The 21,879-nt window shown below is 45.0% G+C and overlaps 1 protein-coding gene across 7 annotated transcripts in view; it reads right to left on the reverse strand.

The window, feature by feature from the left end:
• The window catches only part of BAZ2B (bromodomain adjacent to zinc finger domain 2B), a 331,616-nt gene that overhangs the window by 241,555 nt on the left and 68,182 nt on the right, over positions 1–21,879 (reverse strand). For 5 of the 7 annotated variants that reach the window (XM_075933455.2, XM_075933459.2, XM_075933456.2 and 2 more), the window contains one exon: positions 20,206–20,248. The exons of the other annotated variants lie outside the window; for them this stretch is intronic. The gene's annotated coding sequence lies outside the window, so the exon portion shown is untranslated. The remainder of the gene's footprint in view (positions 1–20,205; positions 20,249–21,879) is intronic. 7 annotated transcript variants of the gene reach the window in all.

Here is a 21,879-nt window from a genome sequence, read left to right on the forward strand (position 1 = left end):
TTTCCAAGATGACTGCAAGTGAACTGGTACTGGCAAAGTTAATTCCACTGGAATTCCACTGCTCACCTTCTGAAATAAAGACTGCAACTACTTTGACCCTGAAAAGCAGCGAGTCATTTTCTTCAGTGATGAACAGTGATTGCTTTCTGTAACTTTAACAATTGTCAGATGGGTTAAAGAGTAGCTCTGGGAGGTTATAGTTAGGAAATGCTTGTACTTTTAATTTTAACAAAGACTTATTACTCTGCAATATAGGTCAATTGACCGATTCAACATCTTTTTCATGAGGTTACATACTCTTGGGGCCATACGCTGCTCTCACTGACATCAACAGTTCCACTAGGAAGCAAAGGTATAACAGTGCTAAAAGATACAATACTAATTCAAGAGATTAAATTAAAAAAGGACATTTTACAGTACGTATAACTTTTCTGACTCTGGTTTTCACAGGTATCTGAAGGATTAAGTAGCCTTTGATACATCTAAAAATCTAATCTAATATATATTTGAGAAAGTCCGTGCATCTGTGTGTGTGTGTGTCTGTTCGTTCAAGAACTCCTAAACAGAAAGAGCTAGGTTCACCAAGTTCAGTTTGCAGCTTCCTCTTATCATAACTTACAGAAAAGTAAGGGTTTGGCTGTGCCAGGAAAATGGGATGTGCTCAGAATGGGACTGCTTCTCATAAAACCACACAGAAGAGAGACAGAATCACCAGACAGGTGAAAGGGACTGCATTCCACCACCTCTGGGGCTGCCATAGTCCTGAGCTTCCCACCACCCTAAGCACCCTTAAGGATAGCAGAGGGAGGGAGCTGAAGCTTTCTGTCACGGGGTGCCTTGGTCATGCTCTTAAGTCCCCCTTCTCTGCCTCTGTTTCCACCCATTCCTTGACCCGCCCCTCCTGATCAGGCATGTGATTGTGAACCGCATTGGCTCAGTGGTTACCCCGAGTGGAGTGTGAGGGGGGCCTGGGCCCACCCTCTCTCCAGGCCCCAGCCCAGGGCCCTAAGGTGAGGGAAAATATCCACTTTCCCCGCACCTGGCTGATGGGGCTACATGCCACAACTCATCAACCCGCAGGCACCTTACTTATGCCCACCGTGGGCTGCTTCCTCACCCCCGCTCACCCGAACGTCCCACTCGTCTTTTCTCCGGGGGCCGGATACTTTTCATCTGTGCCTTTCGCTGACCTCTCCTGTCTGAGGATCCCAGCCACCTTTATGATGCCGAGGGCACCGCCCCTTTCTCTCCAGGGTTCGGCCATGCCCTTTCCCAGTATGCCTGCACTGGCGTCTTTTGAGTCTGCTCCTCCCCCGCCTCTGAGGGCCCCACCCCCAGTGCCTTCTCCGGCGCCTGCACACACCAGCACCGGTACCTCCCCCGGCGGACCAGCCAGAGCTCCAGCCCAGCTGCTGACCGCACAGCATGCTCCAGCTGCCACCACGGTCTCCCCTGCTAAGCTGCAGTCCCCGCCACGGGCTTTAGCTGCCACCGCGGTCTCCCCGGCGGCGGGGAAGGCTGGTTCATCTCTCCCGGCCCCCGGGGGGGAGGGGCCTGGGGTAGTGCGGGTTTTCGTCACCCCATCACACTTTCCCTTTACCACTCTGATTTGTATGAGGATATTGCTGGTTATCCTCCTTCATCAGGGAGCAAGGGGAAAGTGCACAGTTTTCTGCACTCTTCACTCTGGCGGGGAGCACAAGAGGCTGGTGAACTTGGACCTGACCTAGCTGAGGAACATGCACTCAGCTGTGCCGATTGGACCTGCAGCAGCCTTGGAGAGGTACATCTCACCTACCCCAATCTATTGAGGAGAGAGATGACTGGGGCAGTCCTCTCTCCCAGGACATCATGTATATTGAACCTTTCATCTCCTGCCCCACCCCAGTGCAATATTTACATGAAGCATGTACATTTTCATTTTATTTTCCAAAAAACAAAAATTGAGTTAAGGACCTGTGCAACGCTGGGTAAATTTTCTAGTATACTATACTGGCCTTTAACAAACCCCCTGAGATGGGAAAAATATTGAATGAGGTAGGAATGAATTATTTTTATATTCCAACTAAAATAAATGTGAACCCTAATTTTATTAATTAGGACTCAATCCTACAAACTGAAGTAAATGGGAGTTGAAAGTAGGAATGTTAAATCCCAGTTAACTGATTAAACTAGGATCCCAGCGGGGGTTTGCCACTGCCACCCTTTTCTCCCTTCTTCCCCCATGCATGTAGGGACTGCCACTTCCTGGCTCACCCCCTCCAATCTGTGCGGAGGGCTGCTGCTGATGGACTGGGAGCAGGCTGCTGGCTCCCCACCCCTGTGTTGAGCTAGAGCAGCCCTGCACTCGGGGCAGGCCATGGCCAGAAGGCTGCTCCCAGGTACCGGTTAACAGGTAACTAGTTAACCGTACACATCCCTAGTTGAAAGGTACTTAGTACCCCCCCCCCCCCCGTGACTGCTCAGGACTGGATGCTGCCAGGTGCTAACTGTTCTGTACAATTTTATCAACACCACAGTATGCTACAGCATCTTTGGGTCACAAACCACTAGCATCAGTAAAAACAAAAAACAATACAAATAATTCTGAATTTATATTATGCATTCTTGTTTTCCAAGTTAGCAAGAAATACTTTCACCAATATACACTATACCCTGACATTCTATCCCTTTACTTGAATTAGCTAGCTACAGGTCCTCACAGTGCAAACAATTTAAAAATTGACACACTGACCAAAAATATATTGTCTGTTTTATTTTTCATCTCATGTGTAGTTTAAATGTGATGCTAGTTCTAAGGAACTAGAAAAAATATATAAAAAGGTTCAAGGTTAGTGGGGTTCCCTTTTAGTTTTAGTAACAAACGTATCAAGTTAAAATATTTCTGAACTTACCTCATTCAGAAACACAACCTTGCTTCTTACAAATCAGGATAATAAAACATGTTTACGTTTCTTTATAATGAAACACCTCAATTTGTACTGAATTATGATGACTACTATTTATCTACTTTAGGGAATAAAGGCATAGGACAATTTATTAAAGCACAAGAGAAACTCCTGAACACTAGAAGGTCACAGCCTGTGAGCTGAGCTGCTAGCAAAAACATCTATGATGCTCCAAAGCTGCCATTTTTCTTCCTTGACAAAGACTCCATCTGCCACAGAGCCATTTACAGCCTCAGAGTCAGAATATCAATGATTTCCAACCATTCTGCAGGTCTGCTTTCACCTTGACATCACCTCTGTAATACATCTAAAACAGATGAAACATATTTTCACTCTACAAGCTCTGAGCCCATGCTTTATTCAGCTGATAGGCATTTAAGCTGTCCTCTAATGTATCATTTTTTATTCTCATTGAATTGTGTAACAAGAATTTTAAAACCGCAAATTCCCTCTAATTTCTGAGGCTTTGTCCGTCTATACACCTTCAAAATAAGGGAATGGGGAAATGCATTATGTACCTTCAAATGCTAACTAAATGAACACAGAAATGAAAAAAATTACAGAGGTACTCTTACACAATTTAAAATTTATTAAAATGGCTAGCTATGCATACAAACTTGGAATATATATTGTTTATTCAATTTTTTTTAAGTTCCTCACTATGAGCCAGATTTTCAGACTGAATAAGCTATAGCTGCACTCAAATCAACAGAGCTACGCTATCTGTCTACACTAGCTGTCATCTGGTGAAGTGGGTTTTGCGCACAAAGGTTCATGATCCTATATATTTCTTAGTCTCCAAGGTGCCACAGGACTACTTGTTCTTGAATTCTTATTTGGACTAAAAACTCTGACTAACATAAAAGGGAGCTCTGCCATGCTGAAGGAAGTTTACAAGAATTGTGTCCGCAAATAAAAAGTAATGCAATATAAATCTTAAACAAAAATACAGGTTGAACCTCCCAGATCTGGGACTCTCTGGTCCAGCAACATCCGTGGTCCAGCATGGATGTTTCTGGACTAAAGAGGCCCAGGAGTGGGAGACAACTGAGAGAACATGGAGTTTGCGGAGTGCCATCTGGGTCAACAGTGGCTGGGCAGGGGAACCTCGGTGTCAGTGGGGTCAGGTGGATGGAGAGCCCCTGATAGCGGGGCCGGCAAGCCCTGGGAAACCCTCGGCAGCAGTGGGGCTGTCAGCAGCTGGGCAGCCTGGGGCTGGGAAACCGCAAAGAACCGCCAGACATAGCAGGGCTGGTGGCAAGCAGCAAAACAGGGAGCCCCAGACTTGGGAGCCCCAGGGAAAGGAGCTGTCAGCAGGGCTGCCAGCAGGGGAGCCTTAACCTTCCCTGGTACCGCAAATTCCCTGGTCCAGGACAGGTCAATTCCCGAAGGTGCCAGACCAGGAAGATTCAACCTGTAGACAACCCATCTCTTTAGACAGAAGAATAAACTTACTGCTACCATGCCCTTCAAGCAAAGGCCAGAATGAATGTATTTCTTGCAAGCACCACATTACAGAACCCAATATTTAGCCAAGTCTCAACTTTATCTCTAATTGTGCAGGTGCATTTTTTATCCAGAAAATACTCACAATTTTGGACTTCCAATGACTTACAGATGCAAAAACAATTATATGAGAGTGCATGAATCTAGTCATTAGATGTCCAACTGTTGCTTCAGTTTGTTATTCTTGCTGGTGCAAGTATAGGTTGGACATCCCTGGTCCGGCACCCTTGGGACATGACTGACCTCCAGATCACGGATTTTTCAGGACCAGGAGAAGTCATTTCTAGCCCCTTTGCTGCTAGCCCCCTCTCTGCCCTGAGCCCCCTACAGGCTTCCTGGCTCCCCCCATAGCCCAACTGAGCAGTATGCCAGCTCCCCCCACATGCACAAACAGAGCGCACTGGGACTCTCTGATCCTGGAACACCCATTGGTTCTTCCGGACCATGGATGTTGCCAGACCAGAGAGTTCCAGTTTACAGAAGTGCAGCCTGTATTTGAGGGCACCCACAAAAGGACATATAACTTCTCACGTTTTTAGGAAACAAGGCCAATGGGAGCTGCAAGGGCAGTGTGCAGAGCCCCTGCACCTCTGGGTGCATGGACACACCAGCCATGTTCAGGAGTCGCCAGAGTTGAGTGCCAGAAAGAGCCTGCACCCCAAACTGCACCTGTTTCCTCACCTCCTCCCACATCCCTGAGCCCCCTCCGGCATCCAAACTCCTTCCTAGAGCCCACACTTCCTCCCACCCTGAACCAGTCTGCCCAGTTTCCAAGAATTGTGTCCACACCAAATCCCTCATCCCCAGTCCTACACCAGAGCCTACACCCCCAGCTGGAACTCTCAACCTCTTCTTCCTCCCCCTGCATGCCAATCACCTACCCCACCCAGGAGCTCGCTATCTCCCACACTCTAAACCCCTCATTTCTGACCTTCTCCCAGAGTCCACATCCCCGCCAGACCCCTCACCCCTTCTTGCACCCCAACTTCCTGCTCCAGCAAGGTGAAAATGAGTATGTGAGGTTGGAGAAGACTGAGCTACAGAGGAAGAGGCAATGGAGTGAGTGGGGGCAGGGCAACAATAAAGTTGGCAACCCTACCCTTGAAAACATGACCTGCATACATTCTTACCACTTCTATTTCACCTCGATCATGACTAATATTTCAAACCTAAGTGTGATTTCAAACAGCTTCAGATTTTTCTTTTTTAAATCCATCAGAAGCTGTTTTCTTCTTCTCTCATTGCACCTCTGTCTTTTAAATATAGTAAGAGCCACCCACTACATTTAAAAGGCAGAGGCATAGTGGTCTGGGACCCAGTGCAAGTCAGGACTGAGCAGTTCTGGCTAATGCCAGATCCCAGACCAACTTCTGTTGCGTCTCTGCCTCTCCCACCTGTTCCCGCATTGCAGAGATGGTTCTAGGGAGAACTGGCTTTTTAGTGGAGAGTTTCCTGCTTCCCAACAAGACTCTTTGGACCCACTCCGAGCACTGGCATTCCATTGGCTTCAACCATGGAGCTTCCAAGCCATAAGGTGCTGGGAATGCAGGTTTGGATGGAAAAACCTGCCATAGTCCTGAGTTATTAGGCCCAGATACATCAGGTGGGTGATCAGCCGCTGTACCAAGAGGCTCAGAAAAGATGTGAACCAGTGCTGCCTTGGCCACAGCAATATTACCAGGGTGAGAAAAGACCTGAATTTCCTGACCCTTAAGATCATTTTATGGACCAGGGGAAAGGGAGGAAAGGCATACAGCAGACCTAAAGGCGAGGGGATGAGGAGAGCATCTCCCAAAGACTCTGGGCTGTGGTTCATGAAGGAGCAGAAACAGGAGCACTTCCTGTTTCTGCAGGTCACAATGAGGTCCAAGGTGGGGAAACTCCCACTTCTGGAAGATGCTAACAGAATGTCCACCATAAGAGACTATTCATGACTTGAAAAGGATCTGCTGAGCCAGTCCACCTGGGTGTTCTGGGTCCCAAGAGAGGTATAAGACCACTGGGTGAATATCCTGCTCTATTCAGAATTCCATGAGGGCTTCTTGACACAGGGGAGGGGAATGAGCACCACCCTGTTTGTTTATTCAGAACACTGACGGGGTACTATCCAACAAGACCAGGACACCCTTGTTCCTCAGCAGGGGAAGGAATGTCCGACATGCAAGGCAAACCACCCTCAGATTTCTGACATTTATATGAAAGGAGAGTTCCACTGGGACCACATAGTTGGAGTCCTCAGGTCCCTGATGTGAGCTCCCCATCCAGTATCGGACACGTCCAATGCTAGCTGGAGCAACGGCACAGGTTGAGAGAACAGGACACTGGCATAGACCACACATCCTCCCGGAGCCACCAGTGGAGGGAGATTAGGATGTCATCTGGAACTGTCACCACCATGTCCAGCTGGTTGAAAGCTAGATTGTGCACATAAGCTAGCCACAGCTGTAGAAGGCAGACACACACCCTGGCATGCTGCACCGCATACGTGCACACTGCCATGAATCCAAGAAGCCTTATAGAGTTTCTGGCTGTGGTCGTGGAAGAGGCCTGCAGGTCTCGGATGGATTCCCTGAAGGCCAGTAAGGGTACGTCTAAACTACACCCCTCTGTCAGCAAGGAAAATATGAATCATTATGTTTGGTCAGATGAATAGCATCTTACAGAGTTTTTTAAATTTATTGATATTACATAGTGAACAGCTGAAAAGTACATTCCATGCATAAATAGTAAATCTTGATTTTTTTTTTTTAATTCTACTTCTGAGAAAAAGGTGTGAGGTCTTTTAAATAAATGTGTGAATATATATGTTATTGCTAAATGTGATGGCCTAATTAAATACATTACAAATTATTATTTTGGTAGTTAGTAAATCAGTTTTCATTCATGTCATAGTTTTGCATTATGCCCACATTTAACCATTAAATACAAGGATAATATCAATAAAATCTCTTTATTAAAAGGCAAGTTAATAAAAAGTTAAACTCGTTATGTAAAAGTTTCCACCATGCTTTAAATATCCCGTGCTTTATTTGCATAATGGTGGCCACTGCTTTTTTCCAAAATGGGTTTTTTTTGGAAAAAAACGGCAGTTTAGAGAAGGCATTTTCGACAGAAATGCCCCATTTCGAAAGATTCTGTACTCCTCATACAGTAGCCAGAGCAGAGGCCCTGGCTACTGTAGAGTCCAGCAGGGCACCCAAAAAGTCTATCGTCTGGGTAGGGGAGACCCAGGTCTAAAAAGACTGCCCAAACTAGGGATATATTCTCCAGTGCCTGGGCAGGAAAGGGTCCCCGAATCAGCCAATTGTCCAAGTAGGGATCGACCTGAACTTTGCATTTCTGGATGAAAACTGCTACCACCACCATGCGTTTGATAAAAAACAGAGAAGCCAAAAGGGTGAATTGGTAATAGTCCTGGTCCATCATGTAATGGAGGAAGCACCTGTGACTGGGGTGATGGATATACGAAAGTAGCGTCTTTTAAAACGAGAGCAGCATACCAGTCTCCCAAATTGAGGGAAGGAATGATGAACGCCAATGTGACTATCGTCTTAGCAATGAAGATGTTGAGATCCTTGAGGTACAGAACAGGGCAAAAGCCTCCCTTGGCTTTGGGAACAAAGCAGAAATGGGAATAGACCCTCTTTCCCCTGAACTGCATAGGAACCACTTCCCCTGCTCCTAGATCGAGGAGCTGCTGCACCTTCTCGCATAAGAGATAGAGTTCCTGAAGACAGACAGGGAAGGGTGGTGGAAGGGGGGCTGAGAAAGGAATGGGATAGAGTATCCATTTTCCACCATGTCCAGGAGCCAGCAAGTCCATTATTAGGGTCGACCAGGCATGTGGAAAGTGGACAAACAATCCATGAAAAGGGAGGACAAAGTGGCCCGTACACTGTCCTTGGGCACACCGTCAAAATCCCTGGCATAGCCCCTGGGATGTGGCAGAGGACCCTCCCTCTGCTTGGGTCAGGAGCGGAAGCAGCATTTGCTGTTCTTGTTCCCCAAGTTTCTGCTCCAACACCTGGTGAACTTGGGTCAGGGTCCATGGGACCCTGGGGTTGAAGGAATGCCTCTGTGGAGCAGGAATATGGATCCCAAGGGACTTAAGGGTGGCCCTTGAGTCCTTCACACCATGCACACAGTTATCGGTCTGTTCTGAGAAGAGCCCTGCCCCCTGGAAGGGGAGATCCTGGATGGCTGTCTGGAGTTCAAGGGGCACCTCAGAGACCTGAAGCCAGGAGCTGCAATATAGGACCAGCCCCATAGCAATGGTGCTAGCTGCTGCATCCACAAAGCTGAGGGCCACCTGCAGAGCCATGAAAGAGATGACCCTGCCCTCCTCCTATAGGACTCTGAACTCTCACTGAGAGTCCTGCGACACAAGGTACCAAAATCTGTCCATGACCGACCAAGTGTTATAGGCATATCAGGTCAGGAGCACCTGCTGGTTGGTGACTCTGGGCTGCACCAGAGGCATATGCCTTTCAGCCCAAGAGATCCATTTTTGTTTTCCTCTCTGTTCTTCGGCGTGGGGCCCAGCTGTCCCTGCTGCTCTCTATGATTTGCCACCTGGATGACCAGGGATCCTAGAGGGTGGGAGAAAAAGGTGTCCATGGCTCACCCGAGGGACAAAATATCTCCACTTGACCACTTATCGGTCAGTGGTGTGGTCTCCGGGGTTTGCCAAAGTGTTTTGCTGATCTTGATCACCATTTTGTTAAGTGGGAGCACCGCCCTGGTAGGAAAGTCAGCATTAAGTATGTCCACTGTGGGGTCTGAGTCCTCTGACACACACTCAGCATGAACCCCCAGGCTTTGTGTGAGGTGCTTCAAGAGGTCTTGGTGCGACCTGGAGTCCATCGAGGGCATTAATGGGATAGAGCCCCCAAAGTGCCTCATCTGGGGAAGAGGATAAGGACTCCTTCAGAACCTGCTCCTCCCATTCGTGATGTTGCACCAGATTCTAGGACACAACAGATTGCTCTAAGGCCACTTCCTCAGTGGGCTCCATGCCCCCATCCCCAAAAGGTCTGGAAGATGGCTTATGGGTGCCTGGGAACAAGCAGACAGAAACAGAGGGTCAGAGAAGTCACTGACAGAGGTCCCCTAGAGTAGAGTCTGACCTGGAGGGCCCTGGGCCCAGTGGTGGCCATGTCGGCAGAGGAGGTTGAACCAAAATACTCTGGTGCCAAGATTGATGCCTTAAATAGGAATGCTTCTGGGATCGAGATGCACCAGCTCCTGAGAACACTGACTATGTTGGAGTCGATGGAATAGTCAAAGGCCAACCAGGGCGGTGCCAATGTGGTGGTGCCAGAGTGTGGTGTAGAGGAGCATGCCTGGCCATTAGCTCCAGCTTCCCCCAAATGCTGGGGCAGAGGAGGCAGCACAGTATTCCCAAGGCACATTTGCTGTCGGTGCTGGATTGGCCAGTTCCGGGACCCTGTGTACGAAGGCTGGCCCAGAAGGTGGTGCTGAGGTCTGCAGTGTCCTCTGGTGAAGCCTGGGTGCTGTTGCCAAGACCGCTGGTGCCAGAAGATTGGTGAGGGAAGGCCGAGTGTCTTGGCCTTGCCCAATGCCAGATGGAGAGGCCGGGGAAGAAGTCAGCTCAATGAGCTCCCTCTCGGCCTCGAATGTGTCCAGCATTAAGGGCCAGTTCACCTCCACCAGCCTGTCATCCAGACTTGGGTCCCATATGGGCTCAAACGGTGCCAACCAGGAGCTGGTTCCCTGAGCACCATGGCTGCAGAGGCTGAGTGCTCCACCTGGGGGTGCAGTTTCAGCTCAAGTTTTTACAGAGACCTGCCGCTTCTAGGTCTCTGCTTCTTCTGAAGCACAGGGGACTGAGAGTGGTGTGGGGCCATGGTGCGCGTGGTGCCAGAAGACTGTGTAAGCATCCTGGACCCTTCCGCACTGAGGCAGGTGTGCTCTGAGTGGCCAGTGCTGCTTCAGCAGCTGATGCCAAATGGAGAGCCATCTCCATCATTTGAATTTTGAGCTGGGAGTCTCTCTCCCCCTTAGTAGGGGCTTGAAACTCTGGCAGATCTTACAATTGTCTGTAAGATGGGCTCCTCCAAGGCACATGAGTCAGGCTTCGTGGGGGTCTCCACAGAGTATCGGCTTCTGACACTTGGCCTCAGGGTTTGAAGCTTTGGGGCACAGGTATGCCCTGCAGAAGGCTCTTGAAGATGCAGACGCAAAGCCCTCTTTATACTACAAACTATCACTAACAACTACTAACTATTTAACACTAAAACTGAACTAACTACTAATTGAGAACAAGAATGAGAATGAGAACTACTAAGGCACACTTGCAAAGCAAGAGACACACATTGCAACAACTGTCCCAGGTGGTAAGAAAGAACTAAGTGGGTGGAGGGCCAGCAGGGGTATATTTGTGCCACTATTGCAGCGCCACTCCAGGGGCTCCCCCACTGGCCCAACAGGCACACTGAGGGAAAAATCTTCTGATGATCTGGGCATGCGGCACACATGCACCTACATGGAATGGACATGAGCAATCACTCAAAGAGGAATGTAGAGTTTTCCCTCAAACATGTCTAAACTAAACTGGCAGGCTTAAGCAGCCCAATATCTTTCTAGCTGCCTGCAGCACATTGAGCATGAAATTCACACAAACATGGCATATTTTATGGTGAAGAAAAATATCATATAGAACATCTCTTATCTCACAAATGGATTGCATTCCTTTCTCCAATCCTAAATAATACCTATACCATTCTATTTGTCCCTCTTCATTCAGGCCCAATACCAACTCCACACAGTCATTCCATTATTATTGTTGTCCAGTCACACACTTATCCTGTTGGTTAGGAATGGGGCATGCAGCCTACACGACATAAGGCGGCTGACCTGTTTAGCTGCACAGTGGTTTGTAAATTGATGCCAAGCAGATAGTAAATTGAGCAGCTATCAGCCACCACTCTGTTGCTTACTTCACCTTTTTTGGGAGATAAGGTCCATGCTGAGGAGAGAGAAGCCATGCTTTGCCCTGTATTTAAGAAGCGCTCAAAGATGTTACCGAATTCATTTAAGTTTGGAAGTTTATCTACACAACCAGAGGACTAAAATTATATTTTTAATCTGAAATCTAACTTTTACTTAAATTATGGAGAAATCAGTTTGCTTAGGTACCAAAATTTAACCAAAAAGTTTTTCATAGTACTAACTAGAAACATAATTTTAAAGTATTATCTCTCTAAATATAGTTACATGCATTTCCTTTAAAACACTAATTACAGACACAGTTGTTGACCAATGACTTGTATTTTGAAAGATCTCTGAACTTTAGACTTCGCAAGTTAACATAACTATAAAAAATTACCTCTTTTTTGGCAAATCTCTTAGTGCTATTAAACAGATAAAACCAGCTGGTCTTAACAATAAAGTGATATTACAGAAAATTAAATTTACATCTGAACCCTTGCAGTTGCCATCTGTACAGTAAGGCTTAATAAACCACTTATTCCTCCTAACAGATGCTAATCATGGACTGACAATACACAATCAAAATCTGTTCTTTAACTCTTTTAGGCAAATGGCCATTATTAAGTCTGGTTATCAACAGCAATATCAACATAGCTGGGAATAATTCTTGTTCATCTAAAGCAATATTTATGTTACTATTGCTTTAAAATAGTTTGCTCACCCATCTTGAACACAACACAAAAATGATGTGTTTAACTAGATTGACACACAGCTAAGCAAGTAGCCTTTAAAAGCCATTTAGACTTTATATTTTCTTGAAAGAAACTATAAGAAACATGAAAATATTTTGCAGTGTCTTTCCACACTGCTATTTTCTCTATCAAGTTGATTTGCATTCATCAGTAACAAAATATATATATTATTTATTCTTATTGTTGTAATTAAAAACATTTGCTGACAAATCAACACAGGCACATCTCATTCACTGGCAATAAACTAAAATAAAAGTAAAGCAGTTTTACTGCACACAATTGTGCAAAAAAGGGGGAGAAATTTTAATTTTTAAAAGATGTAATTTCCTCTGCCTTCTATTTAAAACAGAGATGTGTATTACAAACACTTAAAACTGAGTTAAGAGGTTATTATTCTTAGTTTCTCAGCAAATTATAATTATTGTTATTATGCTTAAGTAAAGATGTAATTAAATCTGCAGGTGCTGCACCATGCATGAACAGTGAATTCTGGTACACCTTTTGGGATATACTATTTTGGAGCATCTAATTTTTTGTCTCCAGTGTTGTCTGTTTTTACCCAAAATGCATGTTTTCTTACTGTGGAAAAAAACAGCTTGATATAACTTGACAAAAGAAGCACAATAAATGCCACTCCTTTAAGTAGTGGGAGGGGAAAGGCATCATTTAAGAGCCTACAAACACCAGAAAGGGTATGTGTACATTGGAATTCAAAACCTGTAGTGAGCCCATATCAGCTAACTCAGGCTTGCAGTGTTGTTTCATTGTGGTGCAGACGTTTAGGTTGTAGCTGGAGTCCGCCTGCCTCCAAGAGCCCAACCTACAGCCTGAGCTTGATCATCTGTACTGCAATGAAACACCCCTGCAAGCCTGCCCTTGCTGGTACAGGCCAGACAAGATGGCAAACTACAGTGTAGACATACCCTTACCCACCAACCACAACTCCATGAGATTCCTTGTGAATAGGATCTTTAGGGCACAGGCTCAACCTTTCCAAACTACTGTACCCCTTTCACTAGTCTGTTTTGTCATGCATGCCCCAAATTTCACCTTATGTAAAAAGTACACGCTTACAAAAAAAATCAGATACACAAAAGTGTCAAAGCACACTAATGCTGAAAAATTTCCTCACTTTCTAATTTTTATCATAGAGTTATAAAATAAATCAACTGGGATGCAACTATTGTACTTAAACTTCAGTTTATAGTATACCAGAAGATTTATCTGGCACTGCCTGGGTCCTTCAAGGCAGGAGGCTAGGAATATGTGAGGGAGCCTCAGGGCAGTGTGCTGAGAGTGTGGGTGACTGCTTCCTAGGCGTACCCAGGGCCACACTGCTGGTTGGGGGCCTGGGGGGGAAGACGCTGACCAGCTGGTGGCTGCTCCTCAGGGCTGGGATACTTGCTCCCCATGTCATTCAGGAGTATAACTGTTCCCTGGGCTTGCTCCCTCCCACCCACCCGCCTCCACGGTCATTCGGGAGTGTAACTGTCCCTGCTATCATATCCCTCCCTTTCCGTTTGATGAGAAACCATCACATTCCATGCATATTCTTACACAACCAAACCTTTATCTCGCTTTAAGTTATGGTAAGAGGAAGCTGCATAACAAATGTGGCGGTCCTAGCTCTTACCCTTTAGGAGTTCTTGAACAAAAAGACTCACAGACGTACAAACACACAAACAGATGCACAAACTCTCTCAAATATATAGTCTAGACGGTACTGGGTCCTGCCATGAGGGCCAGGGACTGGACTCAAACACCTCTCGAGGTCCCTTCCAGCTCTAGTGTTATATGATTCTATAGTAGATAGAGCAGTATAAACAAGTCCTTGTTTGAAATTTTAATTTGTACAGACTTCACTAGTGCTTTTTTTTTGTAGCTTGCAGTAAAACTAAGCAATTATCTAGATGAGTTGATATATCTCCTGGAAAGACCTTTGTGTATCCCGACTGGTACATGTACCCCTCATGGAGAACCATTAGTTTAGAGGATGAAAAAGGGCCAGTGAAGCAGCATAGCTGTAGATATATTGGCTATTATCCAAGAAAGAAGTGAGTGCAGTAGACAAGACGTCTGATGTTACCCTGAAGCTGCAGAAGTAGCAATGTGGCATCCTGGCAACCTGAGTGTGGAAACATATAGTTCATTTAGTCCTTTCTTTATCAGTAATTTCTTTTTAAAAGGTTCTGGGCAACGTTCCTTCTTATCTTTTTCATCCATGTGCAGATATTTTCCATCCATTTATGGAATAATTTTATTATGTGCACTGAGGCATATGTGAATGTGCACCACCAGAAGAAACAAAACCTAGTGGTGGGCACTCTGCTAATTAGCTGAGGAGCACTGTACTCTCCGGAGTCACTGCAAAGCACACATCTTACAGGGAACACCGGTTATGGTCTCAGTCTTTATTCTAATTCAAATGCTATGTTAAATTCAGCTTTAATTTTCATGTTTACCATTCCTTCTTTTAAACATTGGGTTTAAAAGAAGGAATGCTGACAAGCCACACACTAAATGGTTGAAGGATAATGCTGATATGCTCACCTAACTCCATTAAATGTTTAGAGTACTCAGGGCTCGACAAATTATGGAAAACCCTACTCGCCAGACAAAAAAGGGACTCGCCACCCTCCCCCCCAAAAAGTGTTTTTTTAATGGCATAAATTCCTAAGAATAAGAACAAGAACAGTAATTACTAATAAGTTATTAATAAATATCTTATAAACCTCTACCTTTTCCCTCTGCTGCCAGGTCTACTCCCCTTGCTCCATCAGCTCTCCTGGTGCCTGCTGCCCCCCAACCCCTCACCCTCCTCTGCTGTCCAGACTCCTGCCCTTCTCACTGCCCTCAGCCTTTCTGAGACCTGCCCCCCTCCACCAGCCCTTCTCTCCCCCCCCCCATGCCCACTCCTCCAGTAGCCCCACTCTGATCAGGTGAACTGCCCCTCCTCATCCTCACTCCTAACACCTCCCTCTACACACCTGCCCTGCCTCTCTCCTCTGGCGCTGGACCCTCCCCTGCAGGTGTCTGCCCTTCTGCTTCACCCCCAGAATCTCCTCGCACCTGCACCCTCCTGATGCCTCCCCCTTCCCTCACTGTCCCTATCCCCTTTGCCCTCTTTTTCCCTGATACCCACCCCCTCACCATCCTCTGCCCCAGTTCCCCTTATGCCTCTGTGCCCTTACACATGCCTTGCTCCATTTACTGCCTTCCTCATGCCTACCCCTTCTTTCAAGCCTTCTCCCAGCACCTCCTCCTCCCTCCTCTAGTCCCCGGTGCCCTTACCCTCTCCTCTCCCAGCATCACCCTGTTCCCTCCTCCCAGTGACACCTCCCCTCCTGCCCTTTTCCTCATTGTCTGCACTTGGCCCCCTGGGATTTGTCTCTCCTGCATCCCTATCCCTTGGTGCCTTCCCCTTTCGTCGTCGTCTTCTCTTGACCTCCTCCCCTCCCCTCCGCACAAGCCCCTTCCCCATATTTTTCGTGTGGTGGAGGCACAGGGAACGGGAGGGGCAGAGGGATCGGGGTCTAGGAGCAGTGCAAGGAATGGGCAGCACAGAGCTGGGGGAGCAGGGATGGGGAGAGCAGGGTACGGGATGCAAAGGCAGAGCAGAGCTAGAGAGTTGTAAAGAAGAGGGAGAGCAGGCGGTCCGGGAAGCAGGGGCGGCGTGGAGACAAAGGGGCACGAGGGGGCGCAGCAAGCTGGGCAGTTGACAAGGAGCGGTCTCTCCCTGGTGAGGGGGCTGGAGCCGTGGCAGGACTGGAGCCGGCGGGGCAGGGCGGGGTGGGACCTGGCTGCACTGTGCGCCGCAGCCAGCTCCCAGGGACATGTGGCCAGAGCTGAGCTGCCACAGCCCTTTAAAATCGGCAGGGCCACGTCCTGCCAGCGTCCCGCCCTCTGGCTCGCGCCCCGCCTCCTCGCGCAGGAACTAACGCACGCACCCCAGTGGCAGGAATCGCCGCACTTCCCCCCCCTCAGCGGTGCTTTGCTCCTCCGCCAGCTGGCAGATTGGATGGGGCCACGCCACCAGTAGTATGGGCTTCAGCCAGCCCGTCACAATGGCCCACCGGGCCAGTCCGCCCCTGCACTCGCCAGCTGGTAAAATCTACTCTCCACGGGCAAGTGTATTTGTCGAGCCCTGATGATACTTATGTTCTTCAGCTCACTAATTTACTAGATTATAAATCCATGTAAAACAATAGCTTCCCAGTAACAAAGGAAAAACAAGTATTTTTCCTGGTAATTCACTTCTGGCTATCAGAGCCATGAATCCAAACTGGGGTGACCCGATGTCCCAAAAGCCCGAAGGGGCTCAGAAGGATCTGCCCATCTCTAGAAGGGTCCCTGTAATTGAGGGCTGATGAGAGGCACCCTCTGGACACTTCCCTGAAACATCTGGACACTTCCCTGAGGGGATGCCGCTATAACTAGTGCAGGTTTTCCCTGAAGTGTGGAGTCACAGAGGACTGGGATGTGGGTACTGGCAATGACAGTATGTCCTGTGCAGTTTGCAAGGCCTCAAGCATGTAGGGCACCTGGATGTGACTCAAAGTTCCACTGTTGGGCGAAGGGGTAACAGAACACGCCAAAGTATTCTGCTCTGCCTGAGTCGGGCCCCGTGAGTTCAGTGGAAACTGAGAGCCGCCCCATGTGGATCTGTGCTCTTCTATCTCGTCTCCTCTTTTACACTATCTGGTGAATGTCCCTGTGCCATCTTCCTCCATTTCTTGACCGGTGCCGGATCGACGGAGTGGTACTGACTAGTCAACTATCTCGACTGACCACCACACATTGACCTGGTGGTGGCCAGTGCCAAATCTGAGCAGCACACCAATGTTGGAGTTAAGAGCTGAATTCATGAGGAACGCTGTAAGTCAAATGCCCCCGTCCTTCTTAAAAGACTGGCTTAAAAGACTTACAGATTTTGTACCTGTTGCTGATTTGGGACTCACCATGGAACATTTGCAGGATTTGCAAGGATTAAAACCTGAAGAACTGGGCATGCCCTGATTGAGGCTAGGTCCTTAAGGGAACCAACTAAATTTCACAACACTACAGGTTAACTCAGTACTGAAAAACTAACAACAGGGAGAAACAACAGCTAAGGGAAAAACATCTGGCACTGGTGCGTGTAGCGAGCATGCACACCTATTATGGACATGAGCAACACTCAAAAAGTAACAGACACATTCTTACCCACCACATGGGGGTGGAACACCTGGCAAGCCAAGCAACCACCTTGACATCTATGTGCAGTGAAAGCTCTTCCAAAGTCCTGAGTTCTGATAGAACCCAAGTGAGCACACCATCCTATCACTGAAATATCCGTGACGAGATACACTGATCGTTGCAATCCTGTGCTCACTACCAGTGAGTCTAGCTCAGTTGAGAGAGGCAATCACCAACCAGGAATCTGTGATAACTATATCGAAATGGTGTCAATTTGGCGAAAGTATGGACACCAACCACACCTGGAGTGGTCAGAGTCGAAGACTCCCATATTGCACCACATAGGGGCATGAAGCTACATGGCATAAGAATGTCAGGAGTTCCTTGCTATTGTGATGCCATGGGTGAGATAAATTGGTCCAGATTCATGGAAGGATACTGCCAATTGGGGTAACTGTGCCAGCTTCTGAAAGAGCCATATGACTTTGACTCTGAAACCAACTACAAAGACTCCATTCCTGGACACCTGAGAGGAGTGGTGCTGTTTCTAATTTATTGGTATATAGTAGGTTAAATTATCTGTCTCCTGTTTCACTAGCACATCACTTGCTGCCTGCTAAGTAATGTAGCCACTCTAAAATGGTTTTCAACCTTTAAATAACGTATTCCTTCTACTGACTAGATCTGCTTTCTCCGTATGAATCTGAACATTAATTGAAATCAACAGATATCGGTGGTCTTACCATTCCTAAATATTATTTGATATAACACACACAGCCTTTAATACCTTCATTTTCTGCCTTCGAACACATTGCCAGTTTAAGAAAATACTCTTGGGACTTTAAATCTAACACTCAAAATATTTCTATTAGTCAGCATTCTTAAAATGATTGTTTTAGCAATTTTTTGTCCTACCAGTTCTAGTTTTAACATTACTGATTGTACAGCACCTCTGGGATGTAGACATGAAGGTCACTAGTAAAATACAAGATTGAATATTTTACAATACAGCCTGGGCACCCAAGAGAGGCTCTTGTAAAATCCCACTTAATTGGTTAACTGCTTAAATGTGGTGTTTAATTGGTTAACTGATTAAAGGCAGGGCAGCTGAGGGTACCAGAGCCAGCCTGCTGTGGACAGGAGCTGTTCTGGCCAGGCTGGAGCACTCCTGTCTATCATGGGTCCTGCAAGGCTGCAGCAGCCTCCTTCAGTGAGCAGGAAGCTGTTCCACTTGCTACTAGTTAACTGGAACCTGTAAGCATCATCTTTTAAGGGTGATGCTTACCAGTTAACCTTTCACATCCCTGCTTGTTTGTCAACATACTATCATTTGACACACAGTGTTAAAATATTTCTGTATAGAATAAATGTCTATCTTTATCTTCATGTACTGGAGACAGAAAATGAATGGATGAGTAATCTGAAGGAATTACAATTAAATTATAAAGTTATTTCAAATCTCTGTCTGAAAGTAATTTTCTGCTCCTCACAAGTAGAAAGTGAAGATAAACTTTGAAACTATAAATAGACAAACTAACTTTTTTACTTATTCTCCCATACTATTTCAATGCATGATTATTTAGTTACTAGCAAACTATTAAAATCAGATGGAAGCAGTTTTTAAAGGTATGCTTCGGGTATCCGTAAAATAAATTAAACTCAACTAACTGCAAAATTCTTCACTTCCATTAGGGCTAATCCCATAAACTGACTTGTTTTAATGCAGGAAAATATATTATCAATAAGCAACAAAATATCACCATTGTTCTATCAGTATTCATTATTCAAACAAAATTTAAATGTCAAAGTTATTAAAATTAAGTTATTACAATTGATTTAGCAGTTAAAATATTACTTGGATGTCTTAGGCTATGTCTAGACTGCAAAGAAAAGTTGGGAAAAGATTAGCAAATTGGTTATTTTCAGCTTTTTTTTTTTTTCCCAGATGAGGCTTTTCCGAAATTTGGTCCATTTACACAGTGCCAAATTTCAGAAAAACCTCCCCTTTTGGAACATCCCTTCTCTCATATACAATGAGGAATACAGGGATGCCGAAAAAACATGCCCGCTCTTTCGGAAACTGTTCTGGAAATGTAGATGCATTCCTTGGACACAGGGATGGAAGAAAGTGAATAGTTGAGTACTCAACTTGACTACTCAGTAAGCTTAGGCTTATAAGGTAGTTGAGTACTCAACTACTCGTTCTCATCCCTAATTGTGCCTTTGAATTTTAGGCATGTAGAACAATAACAGATCTGCTCTCTCAATAAATAAGTCTTTTGAAAAAAAACCAGTCATTTGAATTATTTCGCTAATTTGTATTACAGACTATGATATGCAATGTGATTTAATGAATTTTGTGAACTGCAAATACAGTAAGTGAACCATAATAATACAAAATCTGAATATAACTCTCAGGGTACAGCTTTGCTGGAAAATCACAAGGGCAATCATTTGTGTGTGAAAAGTAAGAGGCGTGAAGAATAGCTGTGGTGAGTTCATACTCAAGTTCTACTGTGCAGTTCAGATTTTATTGTAGATTTGAATGATCATGGACAATTATCCAAGACAAATTCTTTCAATTTCAGTTTCAATGCAGTTACTAAATATTTAGGAACCTATTCAGATAAGTACATAAGCACATGCCTACTTTTAAGCCCTTTAGACTTTTAGTCCTATTGAGAGGATTGCCCATATGCTTAGCCCAAGCATCAGTAAAGGTACTTATGAGCAGAATTTGGCCTTATACTTGAATGATTATACAACCATCAACTCAAACGTAGATAAACTGTAAACAGCATTATCCCAGGTCCCTAATATGACTCATGCTTCTTAGAACATTATCAGAAAGATAATTGATGTTGCACACTTACTGTGATGAATGTGGTCAGTTCTGGGACATCACTGATTTACAAACTGCAACAGAAAATATAGTTAATGATCAGCTGAATCATCCTCTCATAGCAAGTAATTTTCTACAGACTAAATAAAACATTTCAATTCAACAGAATTATTTAAAATGCTCAAAAACAATGTTAGGAAATATTTACAATGCTCTGAAAACACAGATAGTATCTCAAACAAACTGATATGCAGCAACAGTCATTTAAAGATATTACACAACTGCAGCTTAAATTCATTTTGTTTTCAGTCAATACATACACACACGTAAGGTTCACTTATGTTAAATTCTAAAGCACACAGAACAAGCGTATTTTTTATGTAATCGCCATTTTTAAAGGGAACACTTCTGTAAAGAACTGTGGTTGAAATTATATCCCCTACTTAAGTCTACAATAGTCTTCCATTGGCAAGGATTTCACTCCATATTTTAAAGTATCATAGGGGTCAGCTCATACAATGAGAAGTCAGAGCAGCTCACAAGTATCTCAACTGCAGAATAAGGATCTAAATTCTAAAACTAAAAATGCAAATAAATAGTATGACTAGTGAAAATTCAGTTTAATTATTTTTTCAATGTGGATAACGAAAATGGATTACCAAAGGTTTTCTTTAGTTAATGTTCAAATTTTAGTCAGTTTCTCTTTCAAATGTTAGAAAGAATGTTATTGGTTCTAGTTTTTATTAGTATTTACAAAATCTAAATGTGGGGCCAAATTTGACCATAACAGTCTCCTTTTAACATTGCAAAAAACTTTTTTTTTTTTTTAAATGTAAGACTGTCGGCAGAAAGAGAATGCCTTTCAAAAGATATTCATGGATAATTTTAAATCACAAAATGTACGTAATTACATTAAATAAAAGTGTCAATTTGGTTAAAAAAATACTCCTATAATTTTACTGAAATGTCATACTACAGTCCTTGATAATAAGGAAATCTTATCATTGGGCCCTTTTCCCCTGCAGAATTCTGCAGAAGTACTTCTGCAATACATCAACAGCAGTGTGAAGCTAGCCCATTCACAAAGGTGTAAAGTCTGAAGAATGTAGGAGAAATATCACACATACAGAAGTGCAACAATTAGAATAAGATTTTCTTTTACCAAGCAATGTCACCAATGTGGGTAACAATTTCAGCCTAACTGCTGTATCATTTGTAATTTAAAATTAAACGCCCTGAGTCTGGGGATTGAGAAAATGTTTTGCAAATATTTTCTTGCTACAATGGTTGGCTTTCAGGAACTCCAACTGCTGCTCTGAAACACCAAACATGTCTTATTACATTCCATTTAAATCAGGTAAATCTGATGTTATTGTGATACCACCAACTTGCTTTCTTAAGTGACTGATGTTTTGCTCCCTTGTATTAAGGCAATAAGAAACAGCATTCTATAATTACCATCATCAACCTTTGCTGAACCACCATAGGGGAAAATAACAAATTTTTACCTCAGAGGACAAGCTGCACAATCACAAACTTTCCATTCCCAATTCTGCTGCCAAGCAGATTGAGGAAAGGAAGGTCAAGTCCCCTTATTCTGCTTCAGCATAGGTAGCAGAAAGATGAGTGGCCTACTGTAAACAATGGCAAGAAACAGCAAACTGGAGAAACACAGTGTGTCGTGAAAAATAGACTAGGTTGGAGA

Source organism: Pelodiscus sinensis, chromosome 7 (assembly GCF_052426305.1).
Source record: "Pelodiscus sinensis isolate ZL-2025 chromosome 7, ASM5242630v1, whole genome shotgun sequence".
Taxonomy (NCBI): Eukaryota; Metazoa; Chordata; order Testudines; family Trionychidae; genus Pelodiscus; species Pelodiscus sinensis.